Source organism: Molossus molossus, unplaced genomic scaffold, assembly GCF_014108415.1.
Source record: "Molossus molossus isolate mMolMol1 unplaced genomic scaffold, mMolMol1.p scaffold_m16_p_8, whole genome shotgun sequence".
In the NCBI taxonomy this organism is placed as follows: Eukaryota; Metazoa; Chordata; class Mammalia; order Chiroptera; family Molossidae; genus Molossus; species Molossus molossus.
In genome coordinates this window covers 11,313,324-11,329,011 of record NW_023425402.1, presented here as the reverse complement: position 1 = coordinate 11,329,011, position 15,688 = coordinate 11,313,324, and the positions used below count along the sequence as shown (strand labels likewise).

The 15,688-nt window shown below is 39.3% G+C and overlaps 1 protein-coding gene and 1 pseudogene across 2 annotated transcripts in view; one reads left to right on the top strand and one right to left on the bottom strand.

Annotated features, from left to right (window-relative positions):
• The window catches only part of MOCS1 (molybdenum cofactor synthesis 1), a 46,592-nt gene that overhangs the window by 15,004 nt on the left and 15,900 nt on the right, over positions 1 to 15,688 (top strand). The window lies entirely within an intron of this gene.
• LOC118621449 lies at positions 9,292 to 10,736 on the bottom strand (annotated as a pseudogene).

Sequence of the window (15,688 nt, the reverse complement as noted above, 5' to 3'; positions counted from 1 at the left end):
ATGTTTCTCTTCCTATTTCTTTTACTTATTAAGCAGTCCTTTTAACATTTCTTGCAGTACTTGTTTGGTGCTAATATATTCCCTTAGCCTTTTTTTTTTTTTTTCGTCTGGGAAGCTCTAGTTTACCTTCTATTTTGAATGTGATAGCCTTTCTGGATAAAGTAGTCTTGGATTCAGATCCTTGTTTTTCATTACCTGAATACTTCATGCCACTCCCTAGCCTGTAGTGTTTCTGTTGAGAAATCAGCTGATAGCCTTATGAGAGTCTCTTGTAGGTAACCTGATGCTTTTCTCTTGCTGTCTTCAAGATTCTCTCTTTGTCTTTAATTTTTGGCATTTTAATTCTGATGTGTCTTGGTGTGGGCCTCTTTGGGTTCTTCCTACTTGGGGCTCTCTGTGCTTCTTGTACTTGTATGCCTTTTTCCTTCACCAAGTTAGGGAAGTTTTCTGTCACTCTTTCTTCAAATATATTCTCTAACCCTTGCTCATTTTCTTTTTCTTCTGGAACTCCTATGATGAGGATATTGTTACATTTTATGTTGTCCCACCGTTCTCTCAAACTGTCCTGTTTTTTAATAGTTTTTTTCTTTTTGGTTCTCTGATTGGGTGATTTTTTTCTACCCTGTCTTCCAATTCACCAATCTGATCCTTGGCTTCCTCTAATCTTCTGGTTATTCTTTCCAATGTGTTCTTTATTTCTATGTCATTCTTCATTTCCACTTGGTGAGTTTTCATTTCCAATTGGTTGATTTTTATTGTTTTTATATCTTTACTCATGCTTTTGAGCTCTTTACTTATGCTGTTGAGCTTCCTCATAATCATTACTCTGTTTTGTTTTGTTTTTTATCCTCACCCGAGGATATTTTTCCATTTTTTGTACAGATAGAGTGGGAGGGAGAGAGAGGAAGGGAGACAGAGAGAGAAACATCGACGTGAAGGGACACATCGAGTGGCTGCCACCCGCACGACCAACCAGGGCTGGGGACAAACTGCAACCGAAGTACGTGCCCTTAGCAGGAACCGAACCCGGGTCTCTCCGGACCGCAGGCCGACGCTCTAACCGCTGAGCCAAACTGGCCAGGGCATAATCATTACTCTGAACTCTATCTCTGATAACTTGCTTAATTGCATTTCATTTATCCCTTTTATTGTAGAATTCTCTTGTTCTTTCATTTGGTATTTTTCTTTCTTTCACCATTTTGGCTGTTTCAGTAAGTTGTGGAGCCTGCCAAATTTCCCCTGTGGGTGTTGGTGTTCCAATGATTGTGACTCCCTATACTGGGTTTGGATGAGTGTGGAAGGGCCCACATTAAATACCAATGTCTGGTCTTACTTTCCAGGGTAGAGTTGCAGGCCAAGCAAAGATTCAGTTTGTAACCCTCAGCTGAATGAAAAATCCCTCAGGTGGACAGGGTAAGAGGATTTCCAGTGAGTGGGCCATTTGCTTTCCCCTGGGTTAAAGCTGCTTTCATAAGAAAATGGTTTCTGTGGTATGGGTTATTGGTTCAGCACAGGGGTTTACCTCTTGGCCTTCACAGCTCAGTCCCCAGAGCCACAGGGTGATGTTAAATTCCCAAGGGAGGGGCAGTTGCTTCTCCCCAGGGCTCTGGGAAGGGGCTTTTTTAGTAATATGGCTACTATCCTATGAGGGAGTAATTCAGCATACAACTCCTGATAGCCTCCTTCCCAGCTCTCTCCCCAGTGCCATGAACCCCGACTTTCTTCACACAGTTTCAGTTCAGTCCGCCCTCTCTCTGTTGGAGCCCAAGGGAAGTGCCAGTGTTCTCAGTTCCTCTCCCTTCTGGACAAAACCTCTGCTCTGGTGTTTTTCTCAGCCAGGTGTTATGTGGGCGCCTTTCCCTGTTCTACTACTCTGTGCTGGGGAACTGACTTGGGGTTTTAACCCCTGACTTTTTTGAGGGAACTGCTTATAGCTAAGACAGCCCCCAGCTGTTGCCTGTGGGCACCCAGCCAATCCTCTCACACTCTGCAGCTCCTACCAGTCTCTATTTGGGGGCCCTCTTTACATCCCTGGTTGTAAGGGTTCTCTCCAACTGCTTTTCAGTTGGTTTTTCCTTATGACTTGTCTTTGTTTTAACTGTAATTACAGCTTGGTCCTGGGAGATGGTCTTTGTAGCTTCCATTCACTCTGCCACCATTTAAATCTCCTCAGAAATCTCTCTTTTAAAGTAAACATAATTCAGAAGGCGCTTCCAATTTTTCTGTTTGTTTTCAATGGATTTTTCTTATATGACAAATTTCCAAGAGAAGAATCAGAGCGCATCTCTCTTGCTGTCACACTCTCCTCTCTCTCACTCCCTCCATACTAATTTATTTATGAGTTTTAATAATGTTATGAATTCCAAAGGAAACACACTACCTCACCAGTTTATTTTGCAGAGGGAGAATAAGAACACCAGCAATGACTTTAAACCACCTATGTGGATTTCTCTACCCCGTAACTCCCCCCTCTGATGGAAATACTCCTAAATTTTGTGTTTGTCATTGCTTTTAAAACTGAGATATAGTGCTTTAAACTTTGTAAGTATCATGCTATGTGTGGTCATTCAGAGCTTACTCATTTGACACAATTGAAATTCAGGCATGTCCCCCTGAGTTTGTAATTTATTCCTCTTCTCTGAGATGTGCTGTTCCTTTACGTGAATATGCATATTTATGCTGTTCGTGAGCATTTGGGTTTTTTCCAGTTTTTTGATGTTATAAACATTGCTGCTTTAGACATTTTAATTCTCATTCACGTATCCTGGTATGTAGTTTCTCTCATAGTGGAATAGCTGTGTTATAGAGTATGTGACTGTTTATCTTCAGAAAACAATTTGGCATTATCTTATAAGTTGGTTGTGTTAATTTAAACTGTTATGAGCAGTACTTAAGAAACCCTTTCAAACCACATCCTCCCAGCACTCAGTATTATCATTCTGGATTTTGCCAGTTGATCAGGTGTAAAATGTTATTTCATGTAGCCTTAATTTGTATTTCCCTGTTTAAGACTGAAGTCAAACATCTCTTCACATGTTTATTAACTCTATATATTTATTTTTCTGCATAACAATAGATCATGTAATTTGCCCATTTTTCTATTTGGTTATTTGTCTTTTCATATTGGTTTGGTAAAAGTTCTTTATGTTGCAAATGTCTTCTCTCATTTTGAAAACACATGTCACATTTTGTGTAATAATTATTTTAAGCAATAGCGGTTCTTAAATTTATCTATTGTGTTTTTTTATCATTAGTGTTTCCTGTATCTTGTTAATGAAACTCCTCACCCAAGGTCAGAACAACTACCTAGTTTTCCACTAAAACATTTAACATTTTGCTTTTTGCATTTAAGTCTTTAGTTCATCTGTGGATGATTTTGGGGAGTCCAATTTTATTTGTTTCCATATGACAGTCATTTTCTCTAGCTTCTTTTTATTGAGAAGTTTCCACTTCCTCTACAAAGTATTGCTCCGATTTGGGTTCTCTTCTGTTCTTTCAATTAGTTTGTCCATCTCTAGGCCAACATCATATAGTCTTAATGACTGCAGCTTTAAAATATATATATGTTTTCATTGATTTTTTGAGAGAGAGAGAGAGAGAGAGAGAAACATCGATGTAAGAGAGAAACGTCGATCGGCTGCCTCCTGCACACCCCCTACTGGCAATTGAGCCTGCAACTCGGGCATGTGCCCCGACTAAGAATTGAACTAGGACCTCTCAGTCCACGGGACAATGCTCAATCCATGGAGCCACACTGTCTGGCCAATCACTGAAGCCTTGTAATATGTCCATTACCTGGTAGGGAAAGCCCTTTTATTTTTTAGCCGTGCTTTGCTATACTAAGCTTTGTCCCTGTGAATTTTAGAACCAGCTTACCAAATTCCCTGGAAAATTCTGTTGGGATTATTTTTCTTTTTTAAAAATACACGTAACATAAAATGTACCATCTTAACCACTTTTGAGCATACAGTTCAGTAATATTAAATACGTACACATTATTGTGCAACCATAACCACCATCCATAGCCATAATTCTTTTCATTTTGTAAGTCTGAAATTCTGTATCTATTAAAGAATAGCTCCCAGTCCCTACCACCACTACCCCTGGCAATCACCATTGTACTTTCTGTCTTTACGATATTTGGCTACTTTAAGAACCTTATATAAGTGAATCATACAGTATGATGCTCCCAAAGTTCATCCATGTTATAGTATGTAGTAAAATTTTCTTTCTCTTCAAGGCTGAATAATATTCCATTGTATAACTATATCACATTAAAAAATTTTTTTCTTTATTAATTTTTAGAGAGAGAAGAAGGGAGAGGGAGAGAGAGATGGAAACATCAATGAGAGAGAAAATTGATGAGAGAGAACATCGATTGGCCACCTCCTCCATGCCCCCCATTGGGAATCAGGCCCACACCTGAGCATGTGCCCTGACCGGGATTTGAACATGCAACCTCTTGGTGCATGGGTCGACTCTCAACCACTGAGCCACACCAGCTGGGTTGACTATATCACATTTTGGTAATCCATTCATTGATCAACTTGGGTTGCTTCCATATTTTAGCCATTGTGAATAATGCTGCTATAAACACGGGTGTAGAAATGTTGACAGCAGGAATGGCACCAGGTGTTAGAACAGTGGGGTCAGACCAGACCTGGGTTCAGCAACCTCAGTACTTGAGTTTGGCTAGCAAAGAATTCAGAGCAAAGTCTCAAACTATAAGAGAATATTTATTTAGAAAAATCACAGAGGTGGAAGAAGCGAGTGGTAGAAGAAATCAGGTTTCGGAAATGAGTTACAGAGGCAAAAGAAGGGCTCTTGGAGCTCAGAAGTGAGGAAGTAAAGGTGAAGTGCTTGGGGGAGTGGGGACTGGTGCGAGGAGGGCTAGGCATGGGCGTGCTTCTGGGAGGGAGAGCTTGGTGGCTCCTGGGTCCTAAGGATTTTAAGGGTGGAGATTTTAGGGGAGGTCCCAGGGGAAATTTTCAATAGAATATTTAGTAGCTTTCCAGGTGTGTCCTTTCAGGATAGGGGTCTCCACTGATTGATTGGTCTGCACCAGGACAAGGGTTATTATTCAATGCAGCTTGTCCTGAGATCAACCCTGATGTTGCTTGTCTGGTTTTGTTGCTTTTCTGGGCCTGGAGCTGAAATACAGCTGAGGCCTAGATGTTATCCTTAGGGAGGAAAGGTCAGGGAGTCTAAACCATTTGACCAGCGATATGTTAGGGGAGGAAAGATCACCCTGGGCTTCCTGCCCTGGTGATCTTCTGTACCTGGCCCATGGTCCTTGCTCTGCATGTCCGTCTGTCTGCCTACCGCAGAAATATCTCTTTGAGATCCTGCTCTCAAAGAGACAACGGAAATGGAATTGCTAGGTCATATGGTAGTCCTATTTTTAATTTTTTGAGGAACCTCCATACTGTTTTCACAGTGGCTGTACCTTTTTACATTTCTACCAACAATGACAAGGGTTCAAGTTCCTTCACATTCTTGCCAACACTTGTTTTTTTAAAAAAAATTTATAGTGACCATCATAATATGTGTGAGGTGATATCTCATTGAAGTTTTTATTTTCATTTCCTAATGGTTAGTGATGTTGACCATCTTTTCAGTTGCTTATTGGTCATTCATACATCTGCTTTGGAAAAATATGTTTTGAAGTTTTTTGCCCATTGTTGAGTTGGGTGTTTTGTTGTTGTTAATGAATTTTAGGAGTTCTCAATTATTCTGGATAATCCCTAATCAGATATATTATTTGAAAATATTTTCTCTTATTCTATGGGTTGCTTTTTACTCTATAGACAGTATCTTGATGCACAAATTTTTAAATTCTCATTAAGTCCATTTTTCTTTGATTGCTTGTGCCTGAGGAGTCATATCCAAGAAATCATTGCCAAATCCAAAGTTGTGAATCTTTTGTCCTATGATATCTTCCAAGAGTTTTATTGTGGTAGGACTTACATTTAGGTCCTTTATCTACTTTGAGTTAAATTTTGTATATGGTGTCATTCTTTTGTGTGTGGATATTCAGTTTTCCCAGCTCCATTTGTTGGAAAAAAATGGTCCTTTCTCCTATTGAATGGTCTTGGAAGCCTCCTTAAATATCATTTGACTGTATATGAAGAGGTTTATTCTGGGCTCTATATTCTATTTTATTGGTCTATATGTCTGTCTTTATGTCAGTACCACACTGTTTTGATTACTGTAGCTTTGTAATGTGTTTTGAAATCAAGACGTGTGAGTCCTCCAGTTTTATTCTTTTTTAAGATTGTTTTGACTATTTAGGGCCTCTTGAGATTCCATATGGATTTTAGAATGGGTCTTTTTAGTTCTATAAAAAAGGTCATTGGGAATTTGATAGGGATTGCATTGATTCTGTTGATTGCTTTGGGTAATATTGACACTTACAACCCATGAACATAGGATGTGTTTCCATTTATTTATGTCTTTAATTTTTTTCAGCAATGTTTCATAGTTTTCATTGTTAGTCTTTTACTTTGGTTAATCCTAAGCATTTTATTATTTTTGATGGTATTATAAGTGGGTTGTTTTTTTAATTCCCTTTTCAGAATGTTCATTGTTTGTGCATCTGTTGGGCTTTTAATTGCATTAAATCTGTATATCAAATTGGGGAGAATTAACATCACTTTTATTCATTTACTGACCATTCAACAGCTGTCTCCCTCCTTTGGTTTGCTTTTTGCTCCAGGTGGCTGAACCCAAGGAACAGCATCACCTAGGGTCCCTTGTCTGTTGGGACCCTGATGGGTTGGGCTAGCCATTGAAGTCAGGTTATTTTTTTACTGCTCCCTGCTATATTTCTACACTGAGTTTTCTTTCTTTCTTTTTAAAATTCTCACCAGAGGATATTTTTTTCCATTTATCTTCAGATAGAGTGGGAGGGAGGGAGGGAGAGAGAGGGGGAGAGAGAGAGAGAGAGACATTGATGTGAGAAAGACACACTTATTGGTTGCCTCCTACATGACCCCAACCAGGGCCGGGAATTGAACCTACAACCAAGGTACATGCCCTTGACCAGAATCAAATCAGTGACTCCTTGGTCTGTTGGCTGATGTTCTAACTGCTGAACCAAAGTGGCCAGGGCTACACTGGGTTTTGACAGTATCTGTATTACCTCTGTGACTAGAACTCCCACAGGACCACTTCTCCTCCATGATGACTTAATTGGACTCCTAATTTAATTTCCTCTTCATGTCCCTTTGTGTCCTGCATATAATAATGGGTCCCCAATGTTGCTAATCTGAGTGCACAACTATCCATTGTTGGGGTCCTTAATTCCTCCCATACTTACTATTGTAAGTAGTCCTTTCAATACAGTCTATTTATTTTAACTATTTGGGATGAATTCTATTTTATGCTAGGATCCTGACAGATGCAATGTCATTTTTTAAATAGATTTTCTCATTTTGTTGTTGATATTGTTTCTAAATTCTGCTATCAACACTATAACATGTCTGTTTAGATTCTTAGGAGTTTTCTATGCTAGCAACATATCATCTGCAGCTAAAGACAATTTATTTTTTTCTTTTCTATCTATATGCCTTTAATTTCATTTTCTTGTCCTATTGCAATGTCTAAGCTCTTAAGTACAATGTTGAATAGTAGTGGTAATAGGAGATTGCTGTTAATGTTTCCTCATTTAGAATAATGTTTCTTTATAAGATTTTTTCCCACAAATAACTATTTTTTCACAAATAACTGTTACAAGTTCCCTTCCTAGTTTACTAAGTTTCTTTTATTATATACTTTTTAAATGTGTGTTAGGATACTCTATGTGATTCTTTCTTTATTATTCTGAATGAAATTTATAGCTTTTCTGATATTAAACCTATAATACACTCAACCTAGTCATGGTATACTATATTCTTAGTTACTATTAGGTTCAGTGTCTTAAAGTTTCAGTTATGTTTTAGCATTTATATCCATGAGTGAAATGGGTATATAACTTTTCTTTCTCATAATCTTGGTATTAAGTTTCAAAGAATGATTTAGGTAGTTTATTAGTCCATTTAGGCTGCTAAAGCAAAATACCACAGATTGGGCAGCTTATAAACAACAAACACTTATTTTTCACAGTTTGGAGCCTAGAAGTTTGATATCAAGGTGTCAGCATGATTAAGTGAGGGCTCCCTTCTGGGTGGAAGACTTCTTATTGTATCCTCACATGGCAGAAGGAGCTAGGGAGCTTTGTGGCATGTCTTTTATAAGAGCACTAATCCCTCCAACCTCATGACCTAATCATCTTCCAGACGCCCTACCTTCTAACACCATCACATTGGGATTCAACATGTGAATTTGGGGGCACAAACATTTAAAACACAGCAAGTAATATTCCTTCTTATTCTTTTATCTGTAAGAGTTTGTGTTAAGCTGTGGTAATAACTTTTTGAAAGTTTGATCTCACCTGTAAAATTGTCTCTGCCTGCTTCTTTGCAGGGAGATTTTAAACTGCTGCTTCAATTTATTGAGTAGTTATCACACTATTCAAGTTCTCTATATCTTTTGGAGTCAGTTTTGGTAGATTTTTTTTTTTTTTGCAATAAATCAGTATCTTTTATTTATTTTTTTTAAAAGCAAACCAGTGAAGGACAGGACAGAACCCTTGGTTTATACTTATGTATTTGTGAATGGAAAAAATGTGTGATGCATATTCTGGCATTAAAAAACTTAGGTACAAATTACAACATTACAGATAACCCTTTTGTGCTTGTTTTGTTTCATATGGAAACCTTAGAGACTCGACTCAAGAGGTCTAAGTATGAGTACCCCAAGAAAATATTACACGCACTGGAACCATCTTGAATTTTTTAAAGTATATTTCAATACATACATTTGTATGCATACTTTAAACAAACAGTTATATTTCAAGAATGAGAGAGTCTAAACAAAACGTATGACCAACACCAGCATTTAAGTTTCTGATTTTAATATTAGTCTGACAGTATCAGTAACGATGCTGCATGGAAACGTGTAATGGTATGATCTGAATCATGGTACCACCAGAGTACTTAAGCTGGTCATAAAGTTAGTATTGTATAAGTAAGTATATAAGCAAATCAGTTATGGACAGCCTCTTTTATAAATTGCTGTTTAGCAATACACAAACTGTCTCAAAGATTAATGCTTATAGGTAGACATTCAATTATACCAATAAAACATGTCCTAAAAATATGGGCACATTTTAAGACAATTTTGTTAACCATTAATAGTCCCACCATATGATTGAGTAATAATAAGAACCTACTTTAAAAGCAAAAAAATAATTCAATCAGTATAGTGCATGATTGATTCAGCATAGTTCCCAGGGAACAGACCAGTCGCTGAACTGCAGACTCCTTCCTACCAGCCATCATCATTCTTCTTTATTACATAAATGATCATATGCTCCATAAATGATAGCTCGTCATCCTTGTCTTTTGTATAATCACATACTGCCACAACTTTCTCAATATAAGTGTTGGAGGCCCAAGTAGGAGCCCCATCCGCATATGGATCATTATACTGAACTATTGCAGCCTCCTCATCTTCATGGTCCACTGGAGGCAGTGGTGGTGGATATAGTCATCAAACATGGAGGTTTCACCTGGTGGAGGCATCGGTGGTGGAGGTAGAGACTCATCAAACATGGGAATGTCATCTGGTGGAGGTGGTGGTGGTGGAGTTGGATGGTCAGCCCGGTAGCGGGTGGCGAAGGTGTAGGCACAGCAATGGGAATGCCAATACTGCTGCTGCTTTCTCTGTTTTCTCAACTCCACTTCCCCCACTGCTTCCACTGCGTGTCCTCCATCTGTGACTTACAGAAGCTGTCCTGCCTGGGCTGTGCTGACTTCCAAGCCTAGCAGGACTTGTGATGTAGTCATTAGGAACTGTTAGGGGTTTAACTGGTTCCAGGGTTTTGTAAGGAGTATTCTGTCCCAACATTCCCCAGCCTGGCATGGGAGGACTTGTTCTTGACCGTGCACCCATTCTTGCAGGCTGGTTATTCCCGTGCTTGACTCTGTGGCCCACATCATCCAGAACTGTAGTTAGTAGGTTCCCGAATATACTTTATAGGATGAGCCATATTTGCAGGTGCTATTATTTTGTGAGTTCTTTTTTTTTTTTTTAATCCTCACCTGAGGACATTTTTCCATTTTTTGTACAGACAGAGTGGGAGGGAGAGAGAGGAAGAGAGAGAGAGGGAAACATCGATGTGAAAGGGACACATCGAGTGGTCGCCACCCGCACAACCAACCAGGGCCGGGGACAAACTGCAACCGAGGTACATGCCCTTAGCGGGAACCGAACCCGGGTCTCTCCGGACCACAGGCCGACGCTCTAACCGCTGAGCCAAACCGGCCAGGGCATTTTGTGAGTTCTTGATGCATTCTTATTTTTTGTCAAAATACCAATTTCTTTTCCAGCCACTTTCTCCTTATGAATGTCCACTGTGAGATAGGATTGATGGAAGACTCCATTCTCCAAAGCTGAGAGGCGTGGATGTCCAGCAATTGAGTACATTGTTAGCCGGTGCATTTATTTGATAAGCAACACCAGCTTGGGATTGGGTTGTGTAGGGTTGGTTCTCTTCTAAAGCTTTTCTCCTGTCAGTGGCCTGTATGTAGTTGTTTCAGCAGTAGTCTGCCACCGGGGTCAGGTTCTGGTAACTCTGTTGGCACCCGCTTGCCAGAAGGGATCTCCTTCCCTAGTAACATCTGCAGCTCCACCATTTCCCCTCCTCCACATCGCTTCCTCTCCTCTTAAAGAGACAGGCAGCAGCAAGGGCCATGGAGGCTCCAGGCACCTCACAGCCAGGATACAAACTGCCTACCCACCCTACAGCCTGCTAGATTTTTGTATAGATAAAATGGTTTCAAATGTATTGGTGTGAAGCTATTGGTAATATTTTCTTTAGTCTCAGTTTTACTTGCAATTATGTCTTTTTAAAAAATTCTTGATGTAGTTTATATGTGCCTTATCTCTCTCTCTTTTTTTTTCTTGATAAATTTTGCCAGAGGTCTGTCTGTTATGCTAGTCTTCAACAAACAAAGTTTTGGATTTGTTGAACTTCTTATGGTATATTCTATTTTATTATTTCTGCTTCTATCCTGTCATAGCCTATTGCTTTTATAACATTTATTCTAAATATTTGTTAACTTCATTCTGAGTTGTTCTTTCATTCATGAAATATTTAGACGTAGTGTTTTTAATTTCCAAATCTATGAGGATTTTTAATTTATATTTTTATTCAATTATAATTTAAGTATATGGTAGTCAGAGAAAATATCTCTATGATAATTATTTAGAATTTATTGAGACTTACTTTATGATCTAGTAGATTGGCAGTTTTTGTAAATGTTCTATGTGTGCTGGAGGAGAATGGTGCATCTTTCATTGTTGGATGGAGACCTTTATATTTGTTCATTGGCTCTAGCTGGTTAGTTTTATTGTTCAGACCTCTGGTTATCTCTGCCTGTGCTGACTTTCTGTCTGCTTGGCCTGCCAATAATAAATAAGTGTAGATTTGTTCATTTCTCTCAGAGGTTCTATTGCTTTTTGTTTTATATATCGTTGAGGTGATTTTGATAGATTTATGTGTGATTAGAATTGTTGTCTTCTTCATAAACTGACTCTTCTATCACTGTGTAGTGGGTTTCTCTCCATAATGATACTTTGGGCCTTAAGGTCTATGTATTTTACTTTACTAAAGCTAGATCAGCTTGCTTTTAGCTGTAGTAAGACGTGACTATGCTTTCATCGTTGTACTTTATAAACTTTTTTAATGTTCTTATTTGTCAGCTATGTGTCTTATAACAGCACATAGCTATTACTTTTGTGTGTTTTTTAATCAAATTTGACATTCTCTGACTTTAACTGGTAACTACCAGTTACCTTTATTGTAATTGAAATATTTGGATTTGTTTCTACAATTTTTTATATGTGTGTTTTTCTTCCTTTTTGGCTTTTAAATAAATGATCCCTCCTTCTCCCTAACAAGACACAAGAACTTTAACACAGTCGTAGGACCTTAATTTTGCCAGTCCACCACCCCTACTTATTGCTGATATTTTCTAAAATTTTTTTGTGGGTTATTATAAATAGTCTTCCCCTGTGTCTCTCATAAGCACACTCTCTGTCTTTTAAGATAACAACAAACTTTACCAACGTATTTGAGCACCCATAATTGTTGTAGCATCTATTGAATTTGTTTTTTAATCTTATTTATTTTCTCTAACAGTTTTTCAATGTAGGCCTAATGGTGAATTTAATTTTGATAATAAATCTAATTAAATCTGGCAATCCAGGTAGTTTTTATGTTTTTAAGTAGTCGAGTAGTAATTTTACAATGTTTTTTGAGTGCATATACAATTTCAGATTCAAGGTTCATCCCTTCATTATGTTAAGAATGTCCCTGCATTGTCTCATTACACCCGTGTGCTATTGGGGAAAGTCCGATGTCATCTGTTCCTTACTCTCTGCAGATGATATGCTTTTTCCCTGGAAGTTATTACAGTGTTTGTACTTGATTTTTATAAACTTTAGTTTATGTCTAAAATAGGCTTTTCCTCATTTGTTCTCTTGACATTCCATGAAATTGTTCTTTCCATACTAAGGCATTTGTTTTAAACTTGGGGAATATTTTCTCCATTATTTCTTCAGATATTTCCTTCTCTTTAGTTTAATTTTTTTTCCTGGGACCTCTATTACCAGGATGTGCCCTTTCTACCTATAGCCTCCATAGTTCTTCAATTATATTTTGATTTCTTAGTCTCTTCCTCTTTTTTCCTGGGAGAGCTCTTTAATCTTGCCTCCGAACTCACCAATTTCTCCTGTGTCCATATTACTGTTCATTTTATTTCTTGTGTTCTTTATTTTACAATTATGTTTTTACTTAGTATTTCTCCATGTTTTTTAAATGAAACATTTTGTTTTATATTGTAAATATCTTTATTTCTTTTACTGTATATATTATGTTTATTTTACATACTTGGTTTATCTGTTTTAATAATTTTTCTCCTATTGGTATATATTTTAGAATTTTGGGGGGTGGGGAGTTGGCCACTAGTAGTCCTTCTCAAGGGTTTCCTTAGTCTAGCCTGTAAGTTTGTTCCCTCATAATATTAGCAATTCTGTAAGGCACTAGAAGTGTTTCATACACATCTCAATTTTCAAGAAAGGAGATGCCAAGGACGCACTCACTCTGGGACCACTGCAGGTAGAGCGGTGCTCAAGGTGGTGCAGCCAAGGCTCTGCCTCATCTGGAGCAAGAAATGCCGGATGTGCAAACTGGACTCAGCGGAGGAAGAGGCACTGAGATCTAACTGGGAGCATTTGTTGGATGCTGACGTGCTCCAGAGAACTTCAGGTTAGTCGGTTTGACAGGCTACAGTAGAGCCTTCGACTGTGTGCATCAGGAAAAGCTATGGGTTGCTCGGAAAGACATGGGCGTGCCCAGCACTTGACTGTCCTGATATGTAACCTGGTTTGTGGACAGGGAGCCACTGTCAGGATAGAATGTGGAGAGACAGCACGGTTTCCTACAGGCAGAGGTGTCAGACAAAGGTGCATTTTATCTCCCTATTAGTTTAGTCTGTACACATAACGCATCATACAAAACCTGGGCTAGACTCAAAGGAAGAAGTGAAAATTGGCGGAAGAAATATTAACAACAAGATATGCAGATGACACCCTCTTACTTGCAGCAAGTAGCAATGATTTGAAATGACTTCTGATGAAAATGAAAGAAGAAAATGCCAAAGCAGGACTTCATTTGAACATCAAGAAAACAAAAATCAAGACTGCAGAAGAAATACACATCTTTAACATAGACCAAGGAGGCACTGAAATTGGTAAAGGCTTTGCTTACCATGTTGAGTCATCAAATAGAGGCTGCAGGCAAGAAATCTAGAGAAGGCTGAGACCCCGAAGGGCAATGGAAGGATTAGGAAAGGTCTTCAGGGGCAAAGATGTGCCACAGAGACCAAGGCTAAGACCATGCACACCTTCCTATTCCCAGTTACTAGGTATGACGTGAAAGTTGGACAGTGAAGAAGTCTGATAGGGGAAAAAATGGATTTGTTTGAAATACGGTGTTGGAGAGCTTTACAGATACCCTGGAGCACCAGAAAAACCAACAAGTGAGTCCTAGAACAAAGTAAGCCTGGAACATCACTGGAGGCAAAAATGATAAAGCTGAAGTTGTTCTACTTCTGCTACATTATGAGAAGGAGTCTTTGGAAAAGACAGTGACGCTGGGAAAAATAGAAGGCAACAGGAAAAGAGGAAGACCCAGTATGAGATGGATTGACTTCATACAAGAAGCCACAGGCAGGAGTCTCCAGGAGCTGAGCAGGGCTGTTGAGGACAGAACATGGTGGACGTCACCCATTCGTAGGGTCATCAGGAGTCAGATTGACTCGGTGGCACATAACACACATGGCACTACTTAATGGAAAAGGTTAAGACCAGATTTTTTTTTTTTTTTTTTATCCTCACCAGAAGATATTTTTCCATTTTTTGTTCAGGTAGAGTGGGAGGGAGAGAGAGAGAAACATTGACGTGAAAGGGACACATCGAGTGGCTGCCACCCGCACGACAAACCAGGTCCGGGGACAAACTGCAACCGAGACACGTGCCCTTAGTGGGAACCTTACCAGGGCCTCTCTGGACCGCAGGCCGACGCTCTAACCACTGAGCCAAACTGGCCAGGGCTAAGACCAGATTTTAGTCTCTGATAGGCGTAGGGAGCTCAAGATCCTAGAATATCAGTTATTTTCTCATGTTTGTCTCCCCCCGGACGCCCAGCCTTGCCATGTAAGACTGCACGGTTGTGCCTGCATAGCTCCAGTAGACACTGTTCATTTCGCTTATGATGAGAATGGCACCTCCCGGACTTGCATAATAGGGCAGTCCTGTAGGTCTTCACCTTCAAACCCCAGGGAGAAGCAGGGTTGGAAGGAGACAGTCATCCTTGACTTTAGTTCACCAGTCCTGGGGCTTTGGGAGAGTGGAGGAATGAATGCAGGAGGCTGTCAGGCCCCTACCTGTTGTCTTCAACTCCTCTTCCAGTAGGCATGAGCAGCTCCCCTAAATTTACTACCAGTGGGTTCCTGAGCTCGTTCTCTGGGGCCCATGGCACTGATTTCTTCAGCGAAGGGACACGCAATGCTTGTTCTGGGGCATCGGTGGGTGAGGGCAAGAAGAGAGTTGAACTGCCTTGCTTACCTTGAATGCTTACATTCCCTGCCAGGCACCTTCAACCCAGACCGTAAACCCCTGCCCATACCAGTCCACGAGACCTGTCCATCTCCCTGTGATCTTCCCCAGACTTCCTCTTGTTCATGCCCTGCGTTCTGTTTCTCCAGAATCTCCGTGGAGGGAAACAGCTGTCGTTAATTTCCCGTGGTGGTGGAGCCCAGAGTAAAGCTTTTTTATTTTTCTCTTTTCAAACAAGTTTTCTTTTTAAAAATTTTATTTTATTATTATAAAAGTAATGCATGTTTATGTTGAGTAAGCAAAAACTGTATGTAACTACTGCCCCATTGTAACCACTGTCAACATGTTGGGATATTTTTTAACTACTGTTTTCTTTTTTTATTTAACTTTTTTCTTGATTACAGTTGATATTCAGTATTATTTTATGTCGTTTCAGGTGTACAGCATAGTTATTAGACAGTTATAT